Source organism: Rhinoderma darwinii (genome assembly GCF_050947455.1).
Source record: "Rhinoderma darwinii isolate aRhiDar2 chromosome 1 unlocalized genomic scaffold, aRhiDar2.hap1 SUPER_1_unloc_9, whole genome shotgun sequence".
NCBI classification, from domain to species: Eukaryota; Metazoa; Chordata; class Amphibia; order Anura; family Rhinodermatidae; genus Rhinoderma; species Rhinoderma darwinii.
The window spans coordinates 120,437-143,126 of record NW_027461673.1 but is presented as its reverse complement, the minus strand read 5'-3'; the positions used below and the strand labels follow the sequence as shown (position 1 = coordinate 143,126).

General features: G+C 45.3%; 1 long non-coding RNA gene across 1 annotated transcript in view; it reads left to right on the top strand.

Moving 5' to 3' along the window:
• The window catches only part of LOC142674693 (uncharacterized), a 76,806-nt gene extending 57,428 nt beyond the window's left edge, over positions 1–19,378 (top strand). The window contains exons 3-4 of the long non-coding RNA XR_012851804.1: positions 19,010–19,107; positions 19,273–19,378. This is a non-coding gene — a long non-coding RNA (uncharacterized LOC142674693). The remainder of the gene's footprint in view (positions 1–19,009; positions 19,108–19,272) is intronic.
• Positions 19,379–22,690: the final 3,312 nt, after the last annotated feature.

Here is a 22,690-nt window from a genome sequence, read left to right as displayed (position 1 = left end):
TGGTAATATATATACAGGGAGCAGTGTGTGGTAATATCTACAGGGAGCAGTGTGTGTGGTAATATATACAGGGAGCAGTGTGTGTGTGGTAATATCTACAGGGAGCAGTGTGTGTGGTAATATCTACAGGGAGCAGTGTGTGTGGTAATATCTACAGGGAGCAGTGTGTGGTAATATATACAGGGAGCAGTGTGTGTGGTAATATCTACAGGGAGCAGTGTGTGGTAATATATACAGGGAGCAGTGTGTGTGGTAATATATACAGGGAGCAGTGTGTGTGGTAATATATACAGGGGGCAGTGTGTGTGGTAATATATACAGGGAGCAGTGTGTGTGGTAATATCTACAGGGAGCAGTGCGTGTGGTAATATCTACAGGGAGCAGTGCGTGTGGTAATATCTACAGGGAGCAGTGAGTGTGGTAATATCTACAGGGAGCAGTGCGTGTGGTAATATCTACAGGGAGCAGTGCGTGTGGTAATATCTACAGGGAGCAGTGCGTGTGGTAATATCTACAGGGAGCAGTGCGTGTGGTAATATCTACAGGGAGCAGTGCGTGTGGTAATATCTACAGGGAGCAGTGTGTGTGTGGTAATATCTACAGGGAGCAGTGTGTGTGGTAATATCTACAGGGAGCAGTGCGTGTGGTAATATCTACAGGGAGCAGTGTGTGTGGTAATATCTACAGGGAGCAGTGTGTGGTAATATCTACAGGGAGCAGAGTGTGTGGTAATATCTACAGGGAGCAGAGTGTGTGGTAATATCTACAGGGAGCAGTGTGTGTGGTAATATCTACGGGGAGCAGTGTGTGTGGTAATATCTACAGGGAGCAGTGTGTGTGGTAATATCTACAGGGAGCAGTGTGTGGTAATATCTACAGGGAGCAGTGTGTGTGGTAATATCTACAGGGAGCAGTGTGTGGTAATATCTACAGGGAGCAGTGTGTGTGGTAATATCTACAGGGAGCAGTGTGCGTGGTAATATCTACAGGGATCAGTGTGCGTGGTAATATCTACAGGGAGCAGTGTGTGTGGTAATATCTACAGGGAGCAGTGTGTGTGGTAATATCTACAGGGAGCAGTGTGTGGTAATATATACAGGGAGCAGTGTGTGTGGTAATATCTACAGGGAGCAGTGTGTGGTAATATCTACAGGGAGCAGTGTGTGTGGTAATATCTACAGGGAGCAGTGTGTGGTAATATCTACAGGGAGCAGTGTGTGTGGTAATATCTACAGGGAGCAGTGTGTGTGGTAATATATATACAGGGAGCAGTGTGTGGTAATATCTACAGGGAGCAGTGTGTGTGGTAATATATACAGGGAGCAGTGTGTGTGTGGTAATATCTACAGGGAGCAGTGTGTGTGGTAATATCTACAGGGAGCAGTGTGTGTGGTAATATCTACAGGGAGCAGTGTGTGGTAATATATACAGGGAGCAGTGTGTGTGGTAATATCTACAGGGAGCAGTGTGTGGTAATATATACAGGGAGCAGTGTGTGTGGTAATATATACAGGGAGCAGTGTGTGTGGTAATATATACAGGGGGCAGTGTGTGTGGTAATATATACAGGGAGCAGTGTGTGGTAATATCTACAGGGAGCAGTGTGTGGTAATATCTACAGGGAGCAGTGTGTGTGTGGTAATATCTACAGGGAGCAGTGTGTGTGGTAATATCTACAGGGAGCGGTGTGTGGTAATATCTACAGGGAGCAGTGTGTGTGGTAATATCTACAGGGAGCAGTGTGTGTGGTAATATCTACAGGGAGCAGTGTGTGTGGTAATATCTACAGGGAGCAGTGTGTGTGGTAATATCTACAGGAAGCAGCGTGTGTGGTACTATCTACAGGGAACAGCGTGTGTGGTAATATGTACAGGGAGCAGTGTGTGGTAATATCTACAGGGAGCAGTGTGGTATTATCTACAGGGAGCAGTGTGTGGTAATATCTACAGGGGGCAGTGTGTGGTAATATCTACAGGGAGCAGTGTGGTAATATCTACAGGGAGCAGTGTGTGTGGTAATATCTACAGGGAGCAGTGTGTGTGGTAATATCTACAGGGAGCAGTGTGTGTGGTAATATCTACAGGGAGCAGTGTGTGTGGTAATATCTACAGGGAGCAGTGTGTGTGGTAATATCTACAGGGGGCAGTGTGTGGTAATATCTACAGGGAGCAGTGTGTGTGGTAATATCTACAGGGAGCAGTGTGTGTGGTAATATCTACAGGGAGCAGTGTGTGTGGTAATATCTACAGGGAGCAGTGTGTGGTAATATCTACAGGGAGCAGTGTGTATGGTAATATCTACAGGGAGCAGTGTGTGTGGTAATATCTACAGGGAGCAGTGTGTGGCATTCCCTACAGGGAGCAGTGTGTGGTAATATCTACAGGGAGCAGTGTGTAGTAATATCTACAGGGAGCAGTGTGTGGTAATATCTACAGGGAGCAGTGTGTAGTAATATCTACAGGGAGCAGTGTGTGTGGTAATATCTACAGGGAGCAGTGTGTGTGGTAATATCTACAGGGAGCAATGTGTGTGGTAATATCTACAGGGAGCAGTGTGTGTGGTAATATCTACAGGGAGCAGTGTGGTATTATCTACAGGGGGCAGTGTGTGGTAATATCTACAGGGGGCAGTGTGTGGTAATATCTACAGGGAGCAGTGTGTGGTAATATCTACAGGGAGCAGTGTGTGTGGTAATATCTACAGGGAGCAGTGTGTAGTAATATCTACAGGGAGCAGTGCGTGGTAATATCTACAGGGAGCAGTGTATGTGGTAATAGCTACAGGGGGGCTGTGTGTGTGGTAATATCTACAGGGAGCAGTGTGTGGTAATATCTACAGGGAGCAGTGTGTGGTAATATCTACAGGAAGCAGTGTGTGTGTGTGTGTGTGTGTGGTAATATCTACAGGAAGCAGTGTGTGTGTGTGGTAATATCTACAGGGAGCAGTGTGTGTGGTAATATCTACAGGGAGCAGTGTGTGGTAATATATACAGGGAGCAGTGTGTGTGGTAATATCTACAGGGAGCAGTGTGTGTGGTAATATATACAGGGAGCAGCGTGTGGTAATATCTACAGGGAGCAGTGTGTGTGGTAATATATACAGGGAGCAGTGTGTGTGGTAATATATACAGGGAGCAGTGTGTGTGGTAATATATACAGGGAGCAGTGTGTGTGGTAATATATACAGGGAGCAGTGTGTGTGGTAATATATACAGGGAGCAGTGCGTGGTAATATCTACAGGGAGCAGTGCGTGTGGTAATATCTACAGGGAGCAGTGCGTGTGGTAATATCTACAGGGAGCAGTGCGTGTGGTAATATCTACAGGAGCAGTGCGTGTGGTAATATCTACAGGGAGCAGTGCGTGTGGTAATATCTACAGGGAGCAGTGTGTGTGGTAATATCTACAGGGAGCAGTGTGTGTGGTAATATCTACAGGGAGCAGTGTGTGTGGTAATATCTACAGGGAGCAGTGTGTGGTAATATCTACAGGGAGCAGTGTGTGTGGTAATATCTACAGGGAGCAGTGTGTGTGGTAATATCTACAGGGAGCAGTGTGTGTGGTAATATCTACAGGGAGCAGTGTGTGGTAATATCTACAGGGAGCAGTGTGTGGTAATATCTACAGGGAGCAGTGTGTGGTAATATCTACAGGGAGCAGTGTGTGGTAATATCTACAGGGAGCAGTGTGTGTGGTAATATCTACAGGGAGCAGTGTGCGTGGTAATATCTACAGGGAGCAGTGTGCGTGGTAATATATACAGGGAGCAGTGTGTGTGGTAATATCTACAGGGAGCAGTGTGTGGTAATATCTACAGGAGCAGTGTGTGTGGTAATATCTACAGGGAGCAGTGTGTGTGGTAATATCTACAGGGAGCAGTGTGTGGTAATATCTACAGGGAGCAGTGTGTGGTAATATCTACAGGGAGCAGTGTGTGGTAATATCTACAGGGAGCAGTGTGTGTGGTAATATCTACAGGGAGCAGTGTGCGTGGTAATATCTACAGGGATCAGTGTGTGTGGTAATATATACAGGGAGCAGTGTGTGTGGTAATATATACAGGGAGCAGTGTGTGTGGTAATATCTACAGGGAGCAGTGTGTAGTAATATCTACAGGGAGCAGTGTGTGTGGTAATATCTACAGGGAGCAGTGTGTGGTAATATCTACAGGGAGCAGTGTGTGTGGTAATATCTACAGGGAGCAGTGTGTGTGTGTGGTAAGATCTACAGGGAGCAGTGTGTGGTAATATATACAGGGAGCAGTGTGTGGTAATATCTACAGGGAGCAGTGTGTGGTAATATCTACAGGGAGCAGTGTGTGGTAATATCTACAGGGAGCAGTGTGTGTGGTAATATCTACAGGGAGCAGTGTGTGGTAATATCTACAGGGAGCAGTGTGTGTGGTAATATCTACAGGGAGCAGTGTGTGGTAATATCTACAGGGAGCAGTGTGTGTGGTAATATCTACAGGGAGCAGTGTGTGGTAATATCTACAGGGAGCAGTGTGTGGTAATATCTACAGGGAGCAGTGTGTGGTAATATCTACAGGGAGCAGTGTGTGTGGTAATATCTACAGGGAGCAGTGTGCGTGGTAATATCTACAGGGATCAGTGTGTGTGGTAATATATACAGGGAGCAGTGTGTGTGGTAATATATACAGGGAGCAGTGTGTGTGGTAATATCTACAGGGAGCAGTGTGTGGTAATATCTACAGGGAGCAGTGTGTGTGGTAATATCTACAGGGAGCAGTGTGTGTGGTAATATCTACAGGGAGCAGTGTGTGGTAATATCTACAGGGAGCAGTGTGTGGTAATATCTACAGGGAGCAGTGTGTGGTAATATCTACAGGGAGCAGTGTGTGTGGTAATATCTACAGGGAGCAGTGTGCGTGGTAATATCTACAGGGATCAGTGTGCGTGGTAATATATACAGGGAGCAGTGTGTGTGGTAATATATACAGGGAGCAGTGTGTGTGGTAATATCTACAGGGAGCAGTGTGTGGTAATATCTACAGGGAGCAGTGTGTGTGGTAATATCTACAGGGAGCAGTGTGTGTGGTAATATCTACAGGGAGCAGTGTGTGTGGTAATATCTACAGGGAGCAGTGTGTGTGTGTGGTAATATCTACAGGGAGCAGTGTGTGGTAATATATACAGGGAGCAGTGTGTGGTAATATCTACAGGGAGCAGTGTGTGGTAATATCTACAGGGAGCAGTGTGTAGTAATATCTACAGGGAGCAGTGTGTGGTAATATCTACAGGGAGCAGTGTGTGTGGTAATATCTACAGGGAGCAGTGTGTGTGGTAATATCTACAGGGAGCAGCGTGTGTGGTACTATCTACAGGGAGCAGCGTGTGTGGTAATATCTACAGGGAGCAGCGTGTGTGGTAATATCTACAGGGAGCAGTGTGGTAATATCTACAGGGAGCAGCGTGTGGTAATATCTACAGGGAGCAGTGTGTGTGGTAATATCTACAGGGAGCAGTGTGTGTGGTAATATCTACAGGGAGCAGTGTGTGTGGTAATATCTACAGGGAGCAGTGTGTGTGGTAATATCTACAGGGAGCAGTGTGTGGTAATATCTACAGGGAGCAGTGTGTGTGGTAATATCTACAGGGAGCAGTGTGTGTGGTAATATCTACAGGGAGCAGTGTGTGTGGTAATATCTACAGGGAGCAGTGTGTGTGGTAATATCTACAGGGAGTAGTGTGTGTGGTAATATCTACAGGGAGCAGTGTGTGTGGTAATATCTACAGGGAGCAGTGTGTGTGGTAATATCTACAGGGAGCAGTGTGTGGTAATATCTACAGGGAGCAGTGTGTGGTAATATCTACAGGGGGCTGTGTGTGTGGTAATATATACAGGGAGCAGTGTGTGTGGTATTATCTACAGGGAGCAGTGTGTGTGGTAATATCTACAGGGAGCAGTGTGTGTGGTAATATCTACAGGAGCAGTGTGTGTGGTAATATCTACAGGGAGCAGTGTGTGGTAATATCTACAGGGAGCAGTGTGTGTGGTAATATCTACAGGGAGCAGTGTGTGTGGTAATATCTACAGGGAGCAGTGTGTGTGGTAATATCTACAGGGAGCAGTGTGTGTGGTAATATCTACAGGGAGCAGTGTGTGTGGTAATATCTACAGGGAGCAGTGTGTGTGGTAATATCTACAGGGAGCAGTGTGTGTGGTAATATCTACAGGGAGCAGTGTGTGTGGTAATATATACAGGGAGCAGCGTGTGTGGTAATATCTACAGGGAGCAGCGTGTGTGGTAATATCTACAGGGAGCAGCGTGTGTGGTAATATCTACAGGGAGCAGTGTGTGGTAATATCTACAGGGAGCAGTGTGTGTGGTAATATCTACAGGGAGCAGTGTGTGTGGTAATATCTACAGGGAGCAGTGTGTGTGGTAATATCTACAGGGAGCAGTGTGTGTGGTAATATCTACAGGGAGTAGTGTGTGTGGTAATATCTACAGGGAGCAGTGTGTGTGGTAATATCTACAGGGAGCAGTGTGTGTGGTAATATCTACAGGGAGCAGTGTGTGGTAATATCTACAGGGAGCAGTGTGTGGTAATATCTACAGGGGGGCTGTGTGTGTGGTAATATATACAGGGAGCAGTGTGTGTGGTATTATCTACAGGGAGCAGTGTGTGTGGTAATATCTACAGGGAGCAGTGTGTGTGGTAATATCTACAGGGAGCAGTGTGTGTGGTAATATCTACAGGGAGCAGTGTGTGGTAATATCTACAGGGAGCAGTGTGTGGTAATATCTACAGGGAGCAGTGTGTGTGGTAATATCTACAGGGAGCAGTGTGTGTGGTAATATCTACAGGGAGCAGTGTGTGTGGTAATATCTACAGGGAGCAGTGTGTGTGGTAATATCTACAGGGAGCAGTGTGTGTGGTAATATCTACAGGGAGCAGTGTGTGTGGTAATATCTACAGGGAGCAGTGTGTGTGGTAATATCTACAGGGAGCAGTGTGTGTGGTAATATATACAGGGAGCAGTGTGTGTGGTAATATCTACAGGGAGCAGCGTGTGTGGTAATATCTACAGGGAGCAGCGTGTGTGGTAATATCTACAGGGAGCAGCGCGTGTGGTAATATCTACAGGGAGCAGCGCGTGTGGTAATATCTACAGGGAGCAGCGCGTGTGGTAATATCTACAGGGAGCAGTGCGTGTGGTAATATCTACAGGGAGCAGTGTGTGTGGTAATATCTACAGGGAGCAGTGTGTGTGGTAATATCTACAGGGAGCAGTGTGTGGTAATATCTACAGGGAGCAGTGTGTGTGGTAATATCTACAGGGAGCAGTGTGTGGTAATATCTACAGGGAGCAGTGTGTGTGGTAATATCTACAGGGAGCAGTGTGTGGTAATATCTACAGGGAGCAGTGTGTGGTAATATCTACAGGGAGCAGTGTGTGGTAATATCTACAGGGAGCAGTGTGTGTGGTAATATCTACAGGGAGCAGTGTGCGTGGTAATATCTACAGGGATCAGTGTGTGTGGTAATATATACAGGGAGCAGTGTGTGTGGTAATATATACAGGGAGCAGTGTGTGTGGTAATATCTACAGGGAGCAGTGTGTGGTAATATCTACAGGGAGCAGTGTGTGTGGTAATATCTACAGGGAGCAGTGTGTGTGGTAATATCTACAGGGAGCAGTGTGTGGTAATATCTACAGGGAGCAGTGTGTGGTAATATCTACAGGGAGCAGTGTGTGGTAATATCTACAGGGAGCAGTGTGTGTGGTAATATCTACAGGGAGCAGTGTGCGTGGTAATATCTACAGTTATCAGTGTGTGTGGTAATATATACAGGGAGCAGTGTGTGTGGTAATATATACAGGGAGCAGTGTGTGTGGTAATATCTACAGGGAGCAGTGTGTGGTAATATCTACAGGGAGCAGTGTGTGTGGTAATATCTACAGGGAGCAGTGTGTGTGGTAATATCTACAGGGAGCAGTGTGTGTGGTAATATCTACAGGGAGCAGTGTGTGTGTGTGGTAATATCTACAGGGAGCAGTGTGTGGTAATATATACAGGGAGCAGTGTGTGGTAATATCTACAGGGAGCAGTGTGTGGTAATATCTACAGGGAGCAGTGTGTGTGGTAATATCTACAGGGAGCAGTGTGTGGTAATATCTACAGGGAGCAGTGTGTGTGGTAATATCTACAGGGAGCAGTGTGTGGTAATATCTACAGGGAGCAGTGTGTGTGGTAATATCTACAGGGAGCAGTGTGTGGTAATATCTACAGGGAGCAGTGTGTGGTAATATCTACAGGGAGCAGTGTGTGGTAATATCTACAGGGAGCAGTGTGTGTGGTAATATCTACAGGGAGCAGTGTGCGTGGTAATATCTACAGGGATCAGTGTGTGTGGTAATATATACAGGGAGCAGTGTGTGTGGTAATATATACAGGGAGCAGTGTGTGTGGTAATATCTACAGGGAGCAGTGTGTGGTAATATTTACAGGGAGCAGTGTGTGTGGTAATATCTACAGGGAGCAGTGTGTGTGGTAATATCTACAGGGAGCAGTGTGTGGTAATATCTACAGGGAGCAGTGTGTGGTAATATCTACAGGGAGCAGTGTGTGGTAATATCTACAGGGAGCAGTGTGTGTGGTAATATCTACAGGGAGCAGTGTGCGTGGTAATATCTACAGGGATCAGTGTGTGTGGTAATATATACAGGGAGCAGTGTGTGTGGTAATATATACAGGGAGCAGTGTGTGTGGTAATATCTACAGGGAGCAGTGTGTGGTAATATCTACAGGGAGCAGTGTGTGTGGTAATATCTACAGGGAGCAGTGTGTGTGGTAATATCTACAGGGAGCAGTGTGTGTGGTAATATCTACAGGGAGCAGTGTGTGTGTGTGGTAATATCTACAGGGAGCAGTGTGTGGTAATATATACAGGGAGCAGTGTGTGGTAATATCTACAGGGAGCAGTGTGTGGTAATATCTACAGGGAGCAGTGTGTAGTAATATCTACAGGGAGCAGTGTGTGGTAATATCTACAGGGAGCAGTGTGTGTGGTAATATCTACAGGGAGCAGTGTGTGTGGTACTATCTACAGGGAGCAGCGTGTGTGGTAATATCTACAGGGAGCAGTGTGTGTGGTAATATCTACAGGGAGCAGTGTGGTAATATCTACAGGGAGCAGCGTGTGCTAATATCTACAGGGAGCAGTGTGTGTGGTAATATCTACAGGGAGCAGTGTGTGTGGTAATATCTACAGGGAGCAGTGTGTGTGGTAATATCTACAGGGAGCAGTGTGTGTGGTAATATCTACAGGGAGCAGTGTGTGTGGTAATATCTACAGGGAGCAGTGTGTGTGGTAATATCTACAGGGAGCAGTGTGTGGTAATATCTACAGGGAGCAGTGTGTGTGGTAATATCTACAGGGAGCAGTGTGTGTGGTAATATCTACAGGGAGCAGTGTGTGTGGTAATATCTACAGGGAGCAGTGTGTGTGGTAATATCTACAGGGAGCAGTGTGTGTGGTAATATCTACAGGGAGCAGTGTGTGTGGTAATATCTACAGGGAGCAGTGTGTGTGGTAATATCTACAGGGAGCAGTGTGTGGTAATATCTACAGGGAGCAGTGTGTGGTAATATCTACAGGGGGGCTGTGTGTGTGGTAATATATACAGGGAGCAGTGTGTGTGGTATTATCTACAGGGAGCAGTGTGTGTGGTAATATCTACAGGGAGCAGTGTGTGTGGTAATATCTACAGGGAGCAGTGTGTGTGGTAATATCTACAGGGAGCAGTGTGTGGTAATATCTACAGGGAGCAGTGTGTGGTAATATCTACAGGGAGCAGTGTGTGTGGTAATATCTACAGGGAGCAGTGTGTGTGGTAATATCTACAGGGAGCAGTGTGTGTGGTAATATCTACAGGGAGCAGTGTGTGTGGTAATATCTACAGTGAGCAGTGTGTGTGGTAATATCTACAGGGAGCAGTGTGTGTGGTAATATCTACAGGGAGCAGTGTGTGTGGTAATATCTACAGGGAGCAGCGTGTGTGGTAATATCTACAGGGAGCAGCGTGTGTGGTAATATCTACAGGGAGCAGCGTGTGTGGTAATATCTACAGGGAGCAGCGTGTGTGGTAATATCTACAGGGAGCAGCGTGTGTGGTAATATATACAGGGAGCAGTGTGTGTGGTAATATCTACAGGGAGCAGTGTGTGGTAATATCTACAGGGAGCAGTGTGTGTGGTAATATCTACAGGGAGCAGTGTGTGGTAATATCTACAGGGAGCAGTGTGTGTGGTAATATCTACAGGGAGCAGTGTGTGTGGTAATATATACAGGGAGCAGTGTGTGGTAATATCTACAGGGAGCAGTGTGTGTGGTAATATATACAGGGAGCAGTGTGTGTGGTAATATCTACAGGGAGCAGTGTGTGTGGTAATATCTACAGGGAGCAGTGTGTGTGGTAATATCTACAGGGAGTAGTGTGTGTGGTAATATATACAGGGAGCAGTGTGTGTGGTAATATATACAGGGAGCAGTGTGTGTGGTAATATATACAGGGGGCAGTGTGTGTGGTAATATCTACAGGGAGCAGTGTGTGTGGTAATATCTACAGGGAGCAGTGTGTGTGTGTGGTAATATCTACAGGGAGCAGTGTGTGGTAATATCTACAGGGAGCAGTGTGTGTGGTAATATCTACAGGGAGCAGTGTGTGTGGTAATATCTACAGGGAGCAGTGTGTGTGGTACTATCTACAGGGAGCAGCGTGTGTGGTAATATCTACAGGGAGCAGCGTGTGTGGTAATATCTACAGGGAGCAGTGTGGTAATATCTACAGGGAGCAGTGTGTGGTAATATCTACAGGGAGCAGTGTGTGTGGTAATATCTACAGGGAGCAGTGTGTGTGGTAATATCTACAGGGAGCAGTGTGTGTGGTAATATCTACAGGGAGCAGTGTGTGTGGTAAGATCTACAGGGAGCCGTGTGTAGTAATATCTACAGGGAGCATCGTGTGTGGTAATATATACAGGGAGCAGTGTGTGTGGTAATATCTACAGCGAGCAGTGTGTGTGGTAATATCTACAGGGAGCAGTGTGTGGTAATATCTACAGGGAGCAGTGTGTGTGGTAATATCTACAGGGAGCAGTGTGTGTGGTAATATCTACAGGGAGCAGTGTGTGTGGTAATATCTACAGGGAGCAGTGTGTGGTAATATCTACAGGGAGCAGTGTGTGTGGTAATATCTACAGGGAGCAGTGTGTGTGGTAATATCTACAGGGAGCAGTGTGTGTGGTAATATCTACAGGGAGCAGTGTGTGGTAATATCTACAGGGAGCAGTGTGTGTGGTAATATATACAGGGAGCAGTGTGTGTGGTAATATCTACAGGGAGCAGTGTGTGTGGTAATATCTACAGGGAGCAGTGTGTGTGGTAATATCTACAGGGAGCAGCGTGTGTGGTAATATCTACAGGGAGCAGTGTGTGGTAATATCTACAGGGAGCAGTGTGGTATTATCTACAGGGAGCAGTGTGTGGTAATATCTACAGGGAGCAGTGTATGGTAATATCTACAGGGAGCAGTGTGTGTGGTAATATCTACAGGGAGCAGTGTGTGTGGTAATATCTACAGGGGGCAGTGTGGTATTATCTACAGGGGGCAGTGTGTGGTAATATCTACAGGGGGCAGTGTGTGGTAATATCTACAGGGAGCAGTGTGTGGTAATATCTACAGGGAGCAGTGTGTGTGGTAATATCTACAGGGAGCAATGTGTGTGGTAATATATACAGGGAGCAGTGTGTGGTAATATCTACAGGGAGCAGTGTGTGGTAATATGTACAGGGAGCAGTGTGTGTGGTAATATCTACAGGGAGCAGTGTGTGTGTTAATATCTACAGGGAGCAGTGTGTGGTAATATCTACAGGGAGCAGTGTGTGGTAATATCTACAGGGAGCAGTGTGTGTGTGTGGTAATATCTACAGGGAGCAGTGTGGTATTATCTACAGGGAGCAGTGTGTGGTAATATCTACAGGGAGCAGTGTGTGTGTGGTAATATCTACAGGGGGCAGTGTGGTATTATCTACAGGGGGCAGTGTGTGGTAATATCTACAGGGGGCAGTGTGTGGTAATATCTACAGGGAGCAGTGTGTGGTAATATCTACAGGGAGCAGTGTGTGTGGTAATATCTACAGGGAGCAATGTGTGTGGTAATATATACAGGGAGCAGTGTGTGGTAATATCTACAGGGAGCAGTGTGTGGTAATATGTACAGGGAGCAGTGTGTGTGGTAATATCTACAGGGAGCAGTGTGTGTGGTAATATCTACAGGGAGCAGTGTGTGTGGTAATATCTACAGGGAGCAGTGTGGTATTATCTACACGGGGCAGTGTGTGGTAATATCTACAGGGGGCAGTGTGGTATTATCTACAGGGAGCAGTGTGTGGTAATATCTACAGGGAGCAGTGTATGTGGTAATATCTACAGGGAGCAGTGTGTGTGGTAATATCTACAGGGGGCTGTGTGTGTAGTAATATCTACAGGGAGCAGTGTGTGTGGTAATATCTACAGGGAGCAGTGTGTGTGGTAATATCTACAGGGAGCAGTGTGTGTGGTAATATCTACAGGGAGCAGTGTGGTATTATCTACAGGGGGCAGTGTGTGGTAATATGTACAGGGAGCAGTGTGTGTGGTAATATCTACAGGGGCAGTGTGTGTGGTAATATCTACAGGGAGCAGTGTGTGGTAATATATACAGGGAGCAGTGTGCGTGGTAATATCTACAGGGAGCAGTGTGTGTGGTAATATCTACAGGGAGCAGTGTGTGTGGTAATATCTACAGGGAGAAGTGTGTGGTAACATCTACAGGGAGCAGCGTGTGTGGTAATATCTACAGGGAGCAGTGTGTGGTAATATCTACAGGGAGCAGCGTGTGTGGTAATATCTACAGGGAGCAGTGTGTGTGTGTGTGTTAATATCTACAGGGAGCAGTGTGTGGTAATATCTACAGGGAGCAGTGTGTGGTAATATCTACAGGGAGCAGTGTGTGTGTGGTAATATCTACAGGGAGCAGTGTGTGTGGTAATATCTACAGGGAGCAGCGTGTGTGGTAATATCTACAGGGAGCAGTGTGTGGTAATATCTACAGGGAGCAGTGTGGTATTATCTACAGGGAGCAGTGTGTGGTAATATCTACAGGGAGCAGTGTGTGTGGTAATATCTACAGGGAGCAGTGTGTGTGGTAATATCTACAGGGAGCAGTGTGTGTGGTAATATCTACAGGGGGCAGTGTGTGGTAATATCTACAGGGAGCAGTGTGTGGTAATATCTACAGGGAGCAGTGTGTGTGGTAATATATACAGGGAGCAGTGTGTGGTAATATCTACAGGGAGCAGTGTATTGTAATATCTACAGGGAGCAGTGTGTGTGGTAATATCTACAGGGAGCAGTGTGTGTGGTAATATCTACAGGGGGCAGTGTGGTATTATCTACAGGGGGCAGTGTGTGGTAATATCTACAGGGGGCAGTGTGTGGTAATATCTACAGGGAGCAGTGTGTGGTAATATCTACAGGGAGCAGTGTGTGTGGTAATATCTACAGGGAGCAATGTGTGTGGTAATATATACAGGGAGCAGTGTGTGGTAATATCTACAGGGAGCAGTGTGTGTGGTAATATCTACAGGGAGCAGTGTGTGTGGTAATATCTACAGGGAGCAGTGTGTGTGGTAATATCTACAGGGGGCAGTGTGTGGTAATATCTACAGGGAGCAGTGTGTGGTAATATCTACAGGGAGCAGTGTGTGTGGTAATATATACAGGGAGCAGTGTGTGGTAATATCTACAGGGAGCAGTGTATGGTAATATCTACAGGGAGCAGTGTGTGTGGTAATATCTACAGGGAGCAGTGTGTGTGGTAATATCTACAGGGGGCAGTGTGGTATTATCTACAGGGGGCAGTGTGTGGTAATATCTACAGGGGGCAGTGTGTGGTAATATCTACAGGGAGCAGTGTGTGGTAATATCTACAGGGAGCAGTGTGTGTGGTAATATCTACAGGGAGCAATGTGTGTGGTAATATATACAGGGAGCAGTGTGTGGTAATATCTACAGGGAGCAGTGTGTGGTAATATGTACAGGGAGCAGTGTGTGTGGTAATATCTACAGGGAGCAGTGTGTGTGGTAATATCTACAGGGAGCAGTGTGTGTGGTAATATCTACAGTCAGCAGTGTGGTATTATCTACAGGGGGCAGTGTGTGGTAATATCTACAGGGGGCAGTGTGGTATTATCTACAGGGAGCAGTGTGTGGTAATATCTACAGGGAGCAGTGTATGTGGTAATATCTACAGGGAGCAGTGTGTGTGGTAATATCTACAGGGGGGCTGTGTGTGTGGTAATATCTACAGGGAGCAGTGTGTGTGGTAATATCTACAGGGAGCAGTGTGTGTGGTAATATCTACAGGGAGCAGTGTGTGTGGTAATATCTACAGGGAGCAGTGTGGTATTATCTACAGGGGGCAGTGTGTGGTAATATGTACAGGGAGCAGTGTGTGTGGTAATATCTACAGGGGCAGTGTGTGGTAATATCTACAGGGAGCAGTGTGTGTGGTAATATATACAGGGAGCAGTGTGTGTGGTAATATCTACAGGGAGCAGTGTGGTAATATCTACAGGGAGCAGTGTGTGTGGTAATATCTACAGGGAGCAGTGTGTGTGGTAATATCTACAGGGAGCAGTGTGTGTGGTAATATCTACAGGGAGCAGTGTGTGGTAATATCTACAGGGAGCAGTGTGTGTGGTAATATGTACAGGGAGCAGTGTGTGTGGTAATATCTACAGGGAGCAGTGTGTGTGTGGTAATATATACAGGGAGCAGTGTGTGGTAATATCTACAGGGAGCAGTGTGTGTGGTACTATCTACAGGGGGCTGTGTGTGGCCCTATCTATAGTGGGCTGTGTGTGGTGATATCTACAGGGGGCTTTGTGTGGCCATATCTACAGGGGGGCTCTATGTGGCCCTATCTACAGGGGGGCTGTGTGTGGCATTATCTACAGGGGGCAGTGTGGAGCACCATCTACAAGGAGCACACCATCTACAGTGTGACGCTATCTGCGCTGGTATTTACGCTGCCAGTAGTGGTCAGCACATATCACCTCGCCCTAGTGATAAAGTGAGACATCACCTGCCTGTAAACAACCAGATAACCAGAGAGATACCGGCCACCATAGTGGTTGTCAGCCAAACTAGTGCAGACGGTTTTGTTTGTTTATTTGGATGCAGAAATTCTGGGAAGAAAACCATGCCCCATTAGCCAGACCCATGAGATAAACCACGCCCCCATAAGACACCCACCAAAGAAGCCACACCCTAATTGTCCTTGGAAAACCAAAAAAAAACTGTATAATCAGAACCAGAACTTTTTTTATTTTTCCGTCGATGTAGCGGAGTGAGGGCTTATTTTTTGTGGGACGAGCTGCAGTTTTTGATCATTTTATAATATTTTTTATTTATTTTTTTAGAGCTGCTAGTGTTTTTTTATTTTATTTTAAAAATGTTTTTTACGGTGTTCACCGTGCGGGTAAATAACATTATATTGTAATCGTTCTGACTCTTACGGATGCGGTGATACCAGTTATGTTTATGTTTTTTACGGTGTTCACCGTGCGGGTAAATAACATTATATTGTAATCGTTCTGACTCTTACGGATGCGGTGATACCAGTTATGTTTATGTTTTTACGGTGTTCACCGTGCGGGTAAATAACATTATATTGTAATCGTTCTGACTCTTACGGATGCGGTGATACCAGTTATGTTTATGTTTTTACGGTGTTCACCGTGCGGGTAAATAACATTATATTGTAATCGTTCTGACTCTTACGGATGCGGTGATACCAGTTATGTTTATGTTTTTACGGTGTTCACCGTGCGGGTAAATAACATTATATTGTAATCGTTCTGACTCTTACGGATGCGGTGATACCAGTTATGTTTATGTTTTTACGGTGTTCACCGTGCGGGTAAATAACATTATATTGTAATCGTTCTGACTCTTACGGATGCGGTGATACCAGTTATGTTTATGTTTTTACGGTGTTCACCGTGCGGGTAAATAACATTATATTGTAATCGTTCTGACTCTTACGGATGCGGTGATACCAGTTATGTTTATGTTTTTACGGTGTTCACCGTGCGGGTAAATAACATTATATTGTAATCGTTCTGACTCTTACGGATGCGGTGATACCAGTTATGTTTATGTTTTTACGGTGTTCACCGTGCGGGTAAATAACATTATATTGTAATCGTTCTGACTCTTACGGATGCGGTGATACCAGTTATGTTTATGTTTTTACGGTGTTCACCGTGCGGGTAAATAACATTATATTGTAATCGTTCTGACTCTTACGGATGCGGTGATACCAGTTATGTTTATGTTTTTTACGGTGTTCACCGTGCGGGTAAATAACATTATATTGTAATCGTTCTGACTCTTACGGATGCGGTGATACCAGTTATGTTTATGTTTTTACGGTGTTCACCGTGCTGGTAAATAACATTATATTGTAATCGTTCTGACTCTTACGGATGCGGTGATACCAGTTATGTTTATGTTTTTACGGTGTTCACCGTGCGGGTAAATAACATTATATTGTAATCGTTCTGACTCTTACGGATGCGGTGATACCAGTTATGTTTATGTTTTTTACGGTGTTCACCGTGCGGGTAAATAACATTATATTGTAATCGTTCTGACTCTTACGGATGCGGTGATACCAGTTATGTTTATGTTTTTACGGTGTTCACCATGCGGGTAAATAACATTATATTGTAATCGTTCTGACTCTTACGGATGCGGTGATACCAGTTATGTTTATGTTTTTACGGTGTTCACCGTGCGGGTAAATAACATTATATTGTAATCGTTCTGACTCTTACGGATGCGGTGATACCAGTTATGTTTATGTTTTTTACGTTACTTTAGAGAAAAATGGGAAAAGGGTTTGTGGAGGTTTTTTTTTTACATTTTAAATTATTTTTATTCATAAATGAAAACGTTATTTTACTGTTTTTTCAAAAAAAAATGTTCTGGGGGACTTGAACTAGTGATGATTAGATCTCCGGTACAAATCACTGTAACACTAATGTATCGCAATATATCGTGATTAATATTAAGGGGTTTATAGGAGCAGAAAGATGGCGGACCTTCATTGCCCCCCATGCTGCCATGACAACCGTCCATCGTGTCGCGTGGGGACGATGAGCTGTCAGGGAGGACCCCCGTCTTTCTTACAGCTTAGTTTCTGCAGTCGCTGTTGACCACAGAATCTAAGTATATAAATGGCCTTAATCACAGTTCTCTTAGGTTTCCAGCCTTTGCAGGTTTCCAGCCCAGGGTGTCAGGTGTTCCCTATGTCGGTAAATGTCCTGTTCAGGAAGGGGTTAAATGAGTAAAATACAAGTTTATACTGAATCTTATTCCACAAAACAATGTATCACTCTGCTCTGCTCCACCTGCGTTATAACATGATGATAAGAGATCACACTGCATGTTTCCTTTATATATAATGTCACCTCAGCTGCTGCAGAACCTCACAGTTCATATCAAAACACTGACTGCATAGTGTGCACCACGTCTTGTGCGATGTCAGCAGTGTCTCCCCAGTATCCGCCATGTGTCAGGTTGTCAGGAGTCAAGTCTTCATTGTCTGGGGGGAAATGTCTTCATTTTACTCTATATGCTATAAATGTCTGATATATGGGGGTCCCACCTCTATGTGTGCACAGACACACAGCGTGATCTCGCGAGATCACGCTGTGACGTCACTCACTTCCTCCCACAGGAACTTCATCGCGTCGGATGAGCGAGGACACGCTGTGTGTCTGTGAACTGCCAGAAGCTGGGTGTTAACGAAGAGAAGTGGATGATGCTGATTCGTCAGCATCATCCACTTCCATTCACAACGCCCAGCTATTAAAACAAGTAAACACACCCAGATGTACGCACATAATACACGCCCACTTAGACTTAACTTTAAACACGCCCAGTTGTACTTAAGAAAGGCTCATTTGCATAAATATAAAAATGGTCATAACTTCGCCAAAAATGCTCGTTTTTGAAAAAAACAAAACGTTACTGTAATCTACATTGCAGCGCCGATCTGCTGCAATACGAGATAGGGGTTTCAGAATCTGGTGACAGAGCCTCTTTAAAGTGACACGTCAGATTTGAGAAATGGTTCTGTCTTAAACAGGTCAAAAATAGGCCGTGGATTCCACTCCCAGAGGAGTCCCTGTCGTGACTGTCCATATATGGACAGAGACGTCAGGGGCTCCCTCTAGGATCACAATTCCCAGCCAAGTTGACGGCAACGCTCTGGCAAAGCATTCTGCTCCTAGTGGGAGCTTCAGTGGCGCTATCTACAGGTGCTGAGGTGCTGATCTGCAGGGGTTTGGCATGTAAGTTTGATTAAACTAAGGGGGGGATGTGCCGGCACTTGTGGAGAGAGCCGGCGGACAGGAAAGTGCAGCGCTGCACACATTAAACCCCTTTCCATTCTGCCAATGTTTATTTATATGACAACTGCCCGGGGAATCAGCGGTTTGAAAGAATATTGCCGTATGGAGGGGTTAATAAAAGCGTGTAGAAAATATTGTCTATAAAGGTGTACACAGCCTGTAAGAGGCTAATAAGCATTTGACACACTGACAATTTTTTGGGTTGCAGGGCACTCTCAAAATAGAGGCCCCTGTGTCCCGCCACTTTCATGTGTATCCGCGTCCACAGAAGGCAGATACAGGTAAATACTATGGCGGAGCAGGGAGCTGTTGGTGTCCCGCCGTTCGCTCTGGTAGTCCACAGTCTCCTTTAGGCCTGCGGCTTACAAGGTGCAGGGACCTCGACACCGGTAGTGAGGACCTCAACATTGTAATTCCGGCTCTGATCAGTAAACATAGAAGTGTAGAGAGAAGTGTGTGATATATAGACAGATATACAGTAGTCATGTATTCAGTCACTGTGTGTTTCCTACAGATGGATCCAGTAGTAGAAATCCACCAGAGAGATGTCCCAGTCCTCTGTATTCCCAGGACTGTCCAGAGGAAAATCACAATGTCCCAGAGAATCATCAGGTAGATGAAGCTGAGCCGTATACCAGATCTATATAGGGGGTGCGGAGCTTTTTGGTCCAGCGGTCATAGATGTGGACATAGATTTTGGTGGTTTCTTATGTTGATCTGTTAGATTCTTCGCTCCCTCTGCTGTATTGTACTGAATTGTTACATATGTGAAATCAGGGGGAAGATCTGACTGATATTAAAGTGGAGGATGAAGAAGAAGAGCGGGTGAGGGGCGATCAACGGTGTAAGAGTGAAGTGGAGGAGGAAATTCCAGGAGGTGTTACCAGAGGTCAGTAATAATGAATTTAGAAAGTGAATTGGGAGGTTTGTTAAGGTGGGGTTCCTCCTTAGTTCTACATTACAGTAACACGTCAGACAATGTGTTATACATAGTGCAGGACCTGAGGGAGCTGTGACTGCACATAGAAGTTCTCTACAAGGTGTTCTATGGATCCGGTCATGCACTAGGCTTAGTGTCAGATTTTGGAGGCACCAGCTGCGATTAACAGCCGGGATCTGAGGAAACTCCGTTTAACCACTTATAGGGCGTGTGTCATCAGAAAATGACCTATTGTTTAAAGTTTTTATGTTAAAAATATTTTTACGATTTCTTTTTTTTTAAAGTCATCTTTATTTAAAAATAATCCTAAAATCTTGCATTTTTCCCTCTGGCCACTGAGTCTTATAGTAGACTGATCCTTCCTGTTCTGTAGAGATCAATTCTCAGCATACATCTCATTAACATTACATGCAGGATTACACTGACAGGTAACACCTATATATAGATATCACATGATCAGGACTGGCCTTAGGTTGGATGGCGCCCTGTGCGGGACTCCCTGTTGCTGCCCCCTACACAAACCAAATATGAACCACATATATAGACACGCACATACTGGAACATATATACTGTGCATACATAGAGACAGATATTTAGACATACAGGCAATTATACATACACACATCTGGAATATATACATACAGGTAAATATGTAGACGTACAGACACACACACATACACAGACCGGAACATATACAAATACATAAAAGGCACAAAGATACAAGCACAAAGACACATTCACAAACAGACCCATATATACCCAGTACAGATAATGTAGCAGATTTCGCATGCAGTCCTATGTAACACAACAGATAATACAGTGATAACATCCACTACATTATCTGTACACACAGAGGCATATATATAAGGGGCAGCTGAGTATACAAGGGGAAGCAGGTTATATAAGGGTAAGCAGGTTATATAAGGGGAAGCAGGGTATATAGGGGCAGCAGAGTATATAAGGGGCAGCAGAGTATATAAGGGGCAGCAGGGTATATAGGGGGCTGCAGGGTATATAGGTGGCAGCACAGATATCTTCATTTTATCTGTTCTACTTTAATATTAAACACACACTTTTACAAAGAGACATAAACACATACAGGCGCACGCACACACATGCACACACACTGTAACATATACACATACTGTATACACACACACAGAGACACACACACACATGCACACACACTGTAACATATACACATACTGTATACACACACACACACACACACACACACACACACACACACACTGTAACATATACACACACACAGAGACACATAGATTCTCACCATCTCTCCTTGCTGACAGGATCACAGGTTTCTTGCAGGACAGGCTGTGGGCGGAGCTTCCTCCTTTTCTCTTGCTCCTCGGCTCTATTTACTCCATGTGTGTAACTAAGAGAAGAGCACAGAGTAGAGGCAGAGCCCAGTGGCGCCCCCTACATGCTTGGAGGGGGCAGCGCCCTGTGTGCTCGCGCACCCCTAAGATCGGCCCTGCACAGGATACACCATTCACAATAGACTGACACTTGCAGTTCTGTAGAGATCACTTCTCAGCAGTCATCACAGGCAGGATTACATAAAGAGGAAAACATTTTTAACCCCAATGTTGCCGTTATGTGCGGAAAATGAAGGGGGAAATTTTTAATGTGAGGCACAGAGTCTTATGAATTTTGAACCTCGACGTGCCTCATATTAGTAGTAATTAATCCCATCATGTACCTCACACATTAACTCATGTAAGGAGAAAGAGGCAGCACTCCAGGCTGCCTCTTTCTCCTTACATTTGTATACCATTGGGGATTTACAAGTCGGATCCCTGGAGGCCGGCACCCTTATGCCCTGGAGGTTTTTGTTCTACTGTGCTGCCCATACACCTTCTCTCGCACATTAACTCAATGTTGCCCATTATGACTGTGAGCTACATAATGGGATTAATTACTATTAATGGAGGTTCAAAATTCATAAGACCATGAGGCTCAAATCAGAAAGTGGAAGGACTTTTTATTTTTGTGCGTTTTTTTTAGTTATTATTATTGTTAGCAAAGTATCGTTTTGGTATTTCAAATTTCAATTCTACACGAAGTATCGGTATCGAAGTCCAAATTCTGGTATTGTGACAACCCTATTGTAGAAATCGCTTCTCAGCACTCGCCTCATTATCATCTCAGGCAGGATTACACTGACAGGTAACCCCTATATATAGATAACACAGGATCCACCATTTATAAGAGACTGATCCTTCCTGTTCTTTAGAGATCACTTCTCTGCAGTCATCTCAGTATCATCACAGGCAGGATTACACTGACAGATAACCCCTATATATAGATAACACAGGATCCACCATTTATAAGAGACTACTAGACCTCTATTCCATCCTCCATTGCCGTCTTGCTGTGCACCATGATAGCCTTTGAGAGAAGTGGTGTGTAATCTCCAGAAATATACACCCCCACACCGCGCAATCACCGGAAATATAAAACCCCTCACACCGCGCAATCACCGGAAATATAAAACCCCCCCACACCGCGCAATCACCGGAAATATAAAACCCCTCACACCGCGCAATCACCGGAAATATAAAACCCCACACACCGCGCAATCACCGGAAATATAAACCCCCTCACACCGCGCAATCACCGGAAATATAAACCCCTCACACCGCGCAATCACCGGAAATATAAAACCCCCCACACCACGCAATCACCGGAAATATAAACCCCCCCCACACTGCGCAATCACCGGAAATATAAACCCCTCACACTGCGCAATCACTGGAAATATAAACCCCCCACACCGCGCAATCACCGGAAATATAAAACCCCTCACACCACACAATCACTGGAAATATAAACCCCCTCACACCGCGCAATCACCGGAAATATAAAACCCCTCACACCGCGCAATCGCCGGAAATATAAAATCCCCACATCGCGCAATCACCTGAAATATAAAACCCCCCCACACCGCGCAATCGCCGGAAATATAAAACCCCCCACACCGCGCAATCGCCGGAAATATAAACCCCCCTCACACCGCGCAATCACCGGAAATATGAACCCCCTCACACCGCGCAATCACCGGAAATATAAAACCCCTCACACCACACAATCACTGGAAATATAAACCCCCTCACACCGCGCAATCACCGGAAATATAAAACCCCTCACACCGCGCAATCGCCGGAAATATAAACCCCCCACATCGCGCAATCACCTGAAATATAAAACCCCCCCACACCGCGCAATCGCCGG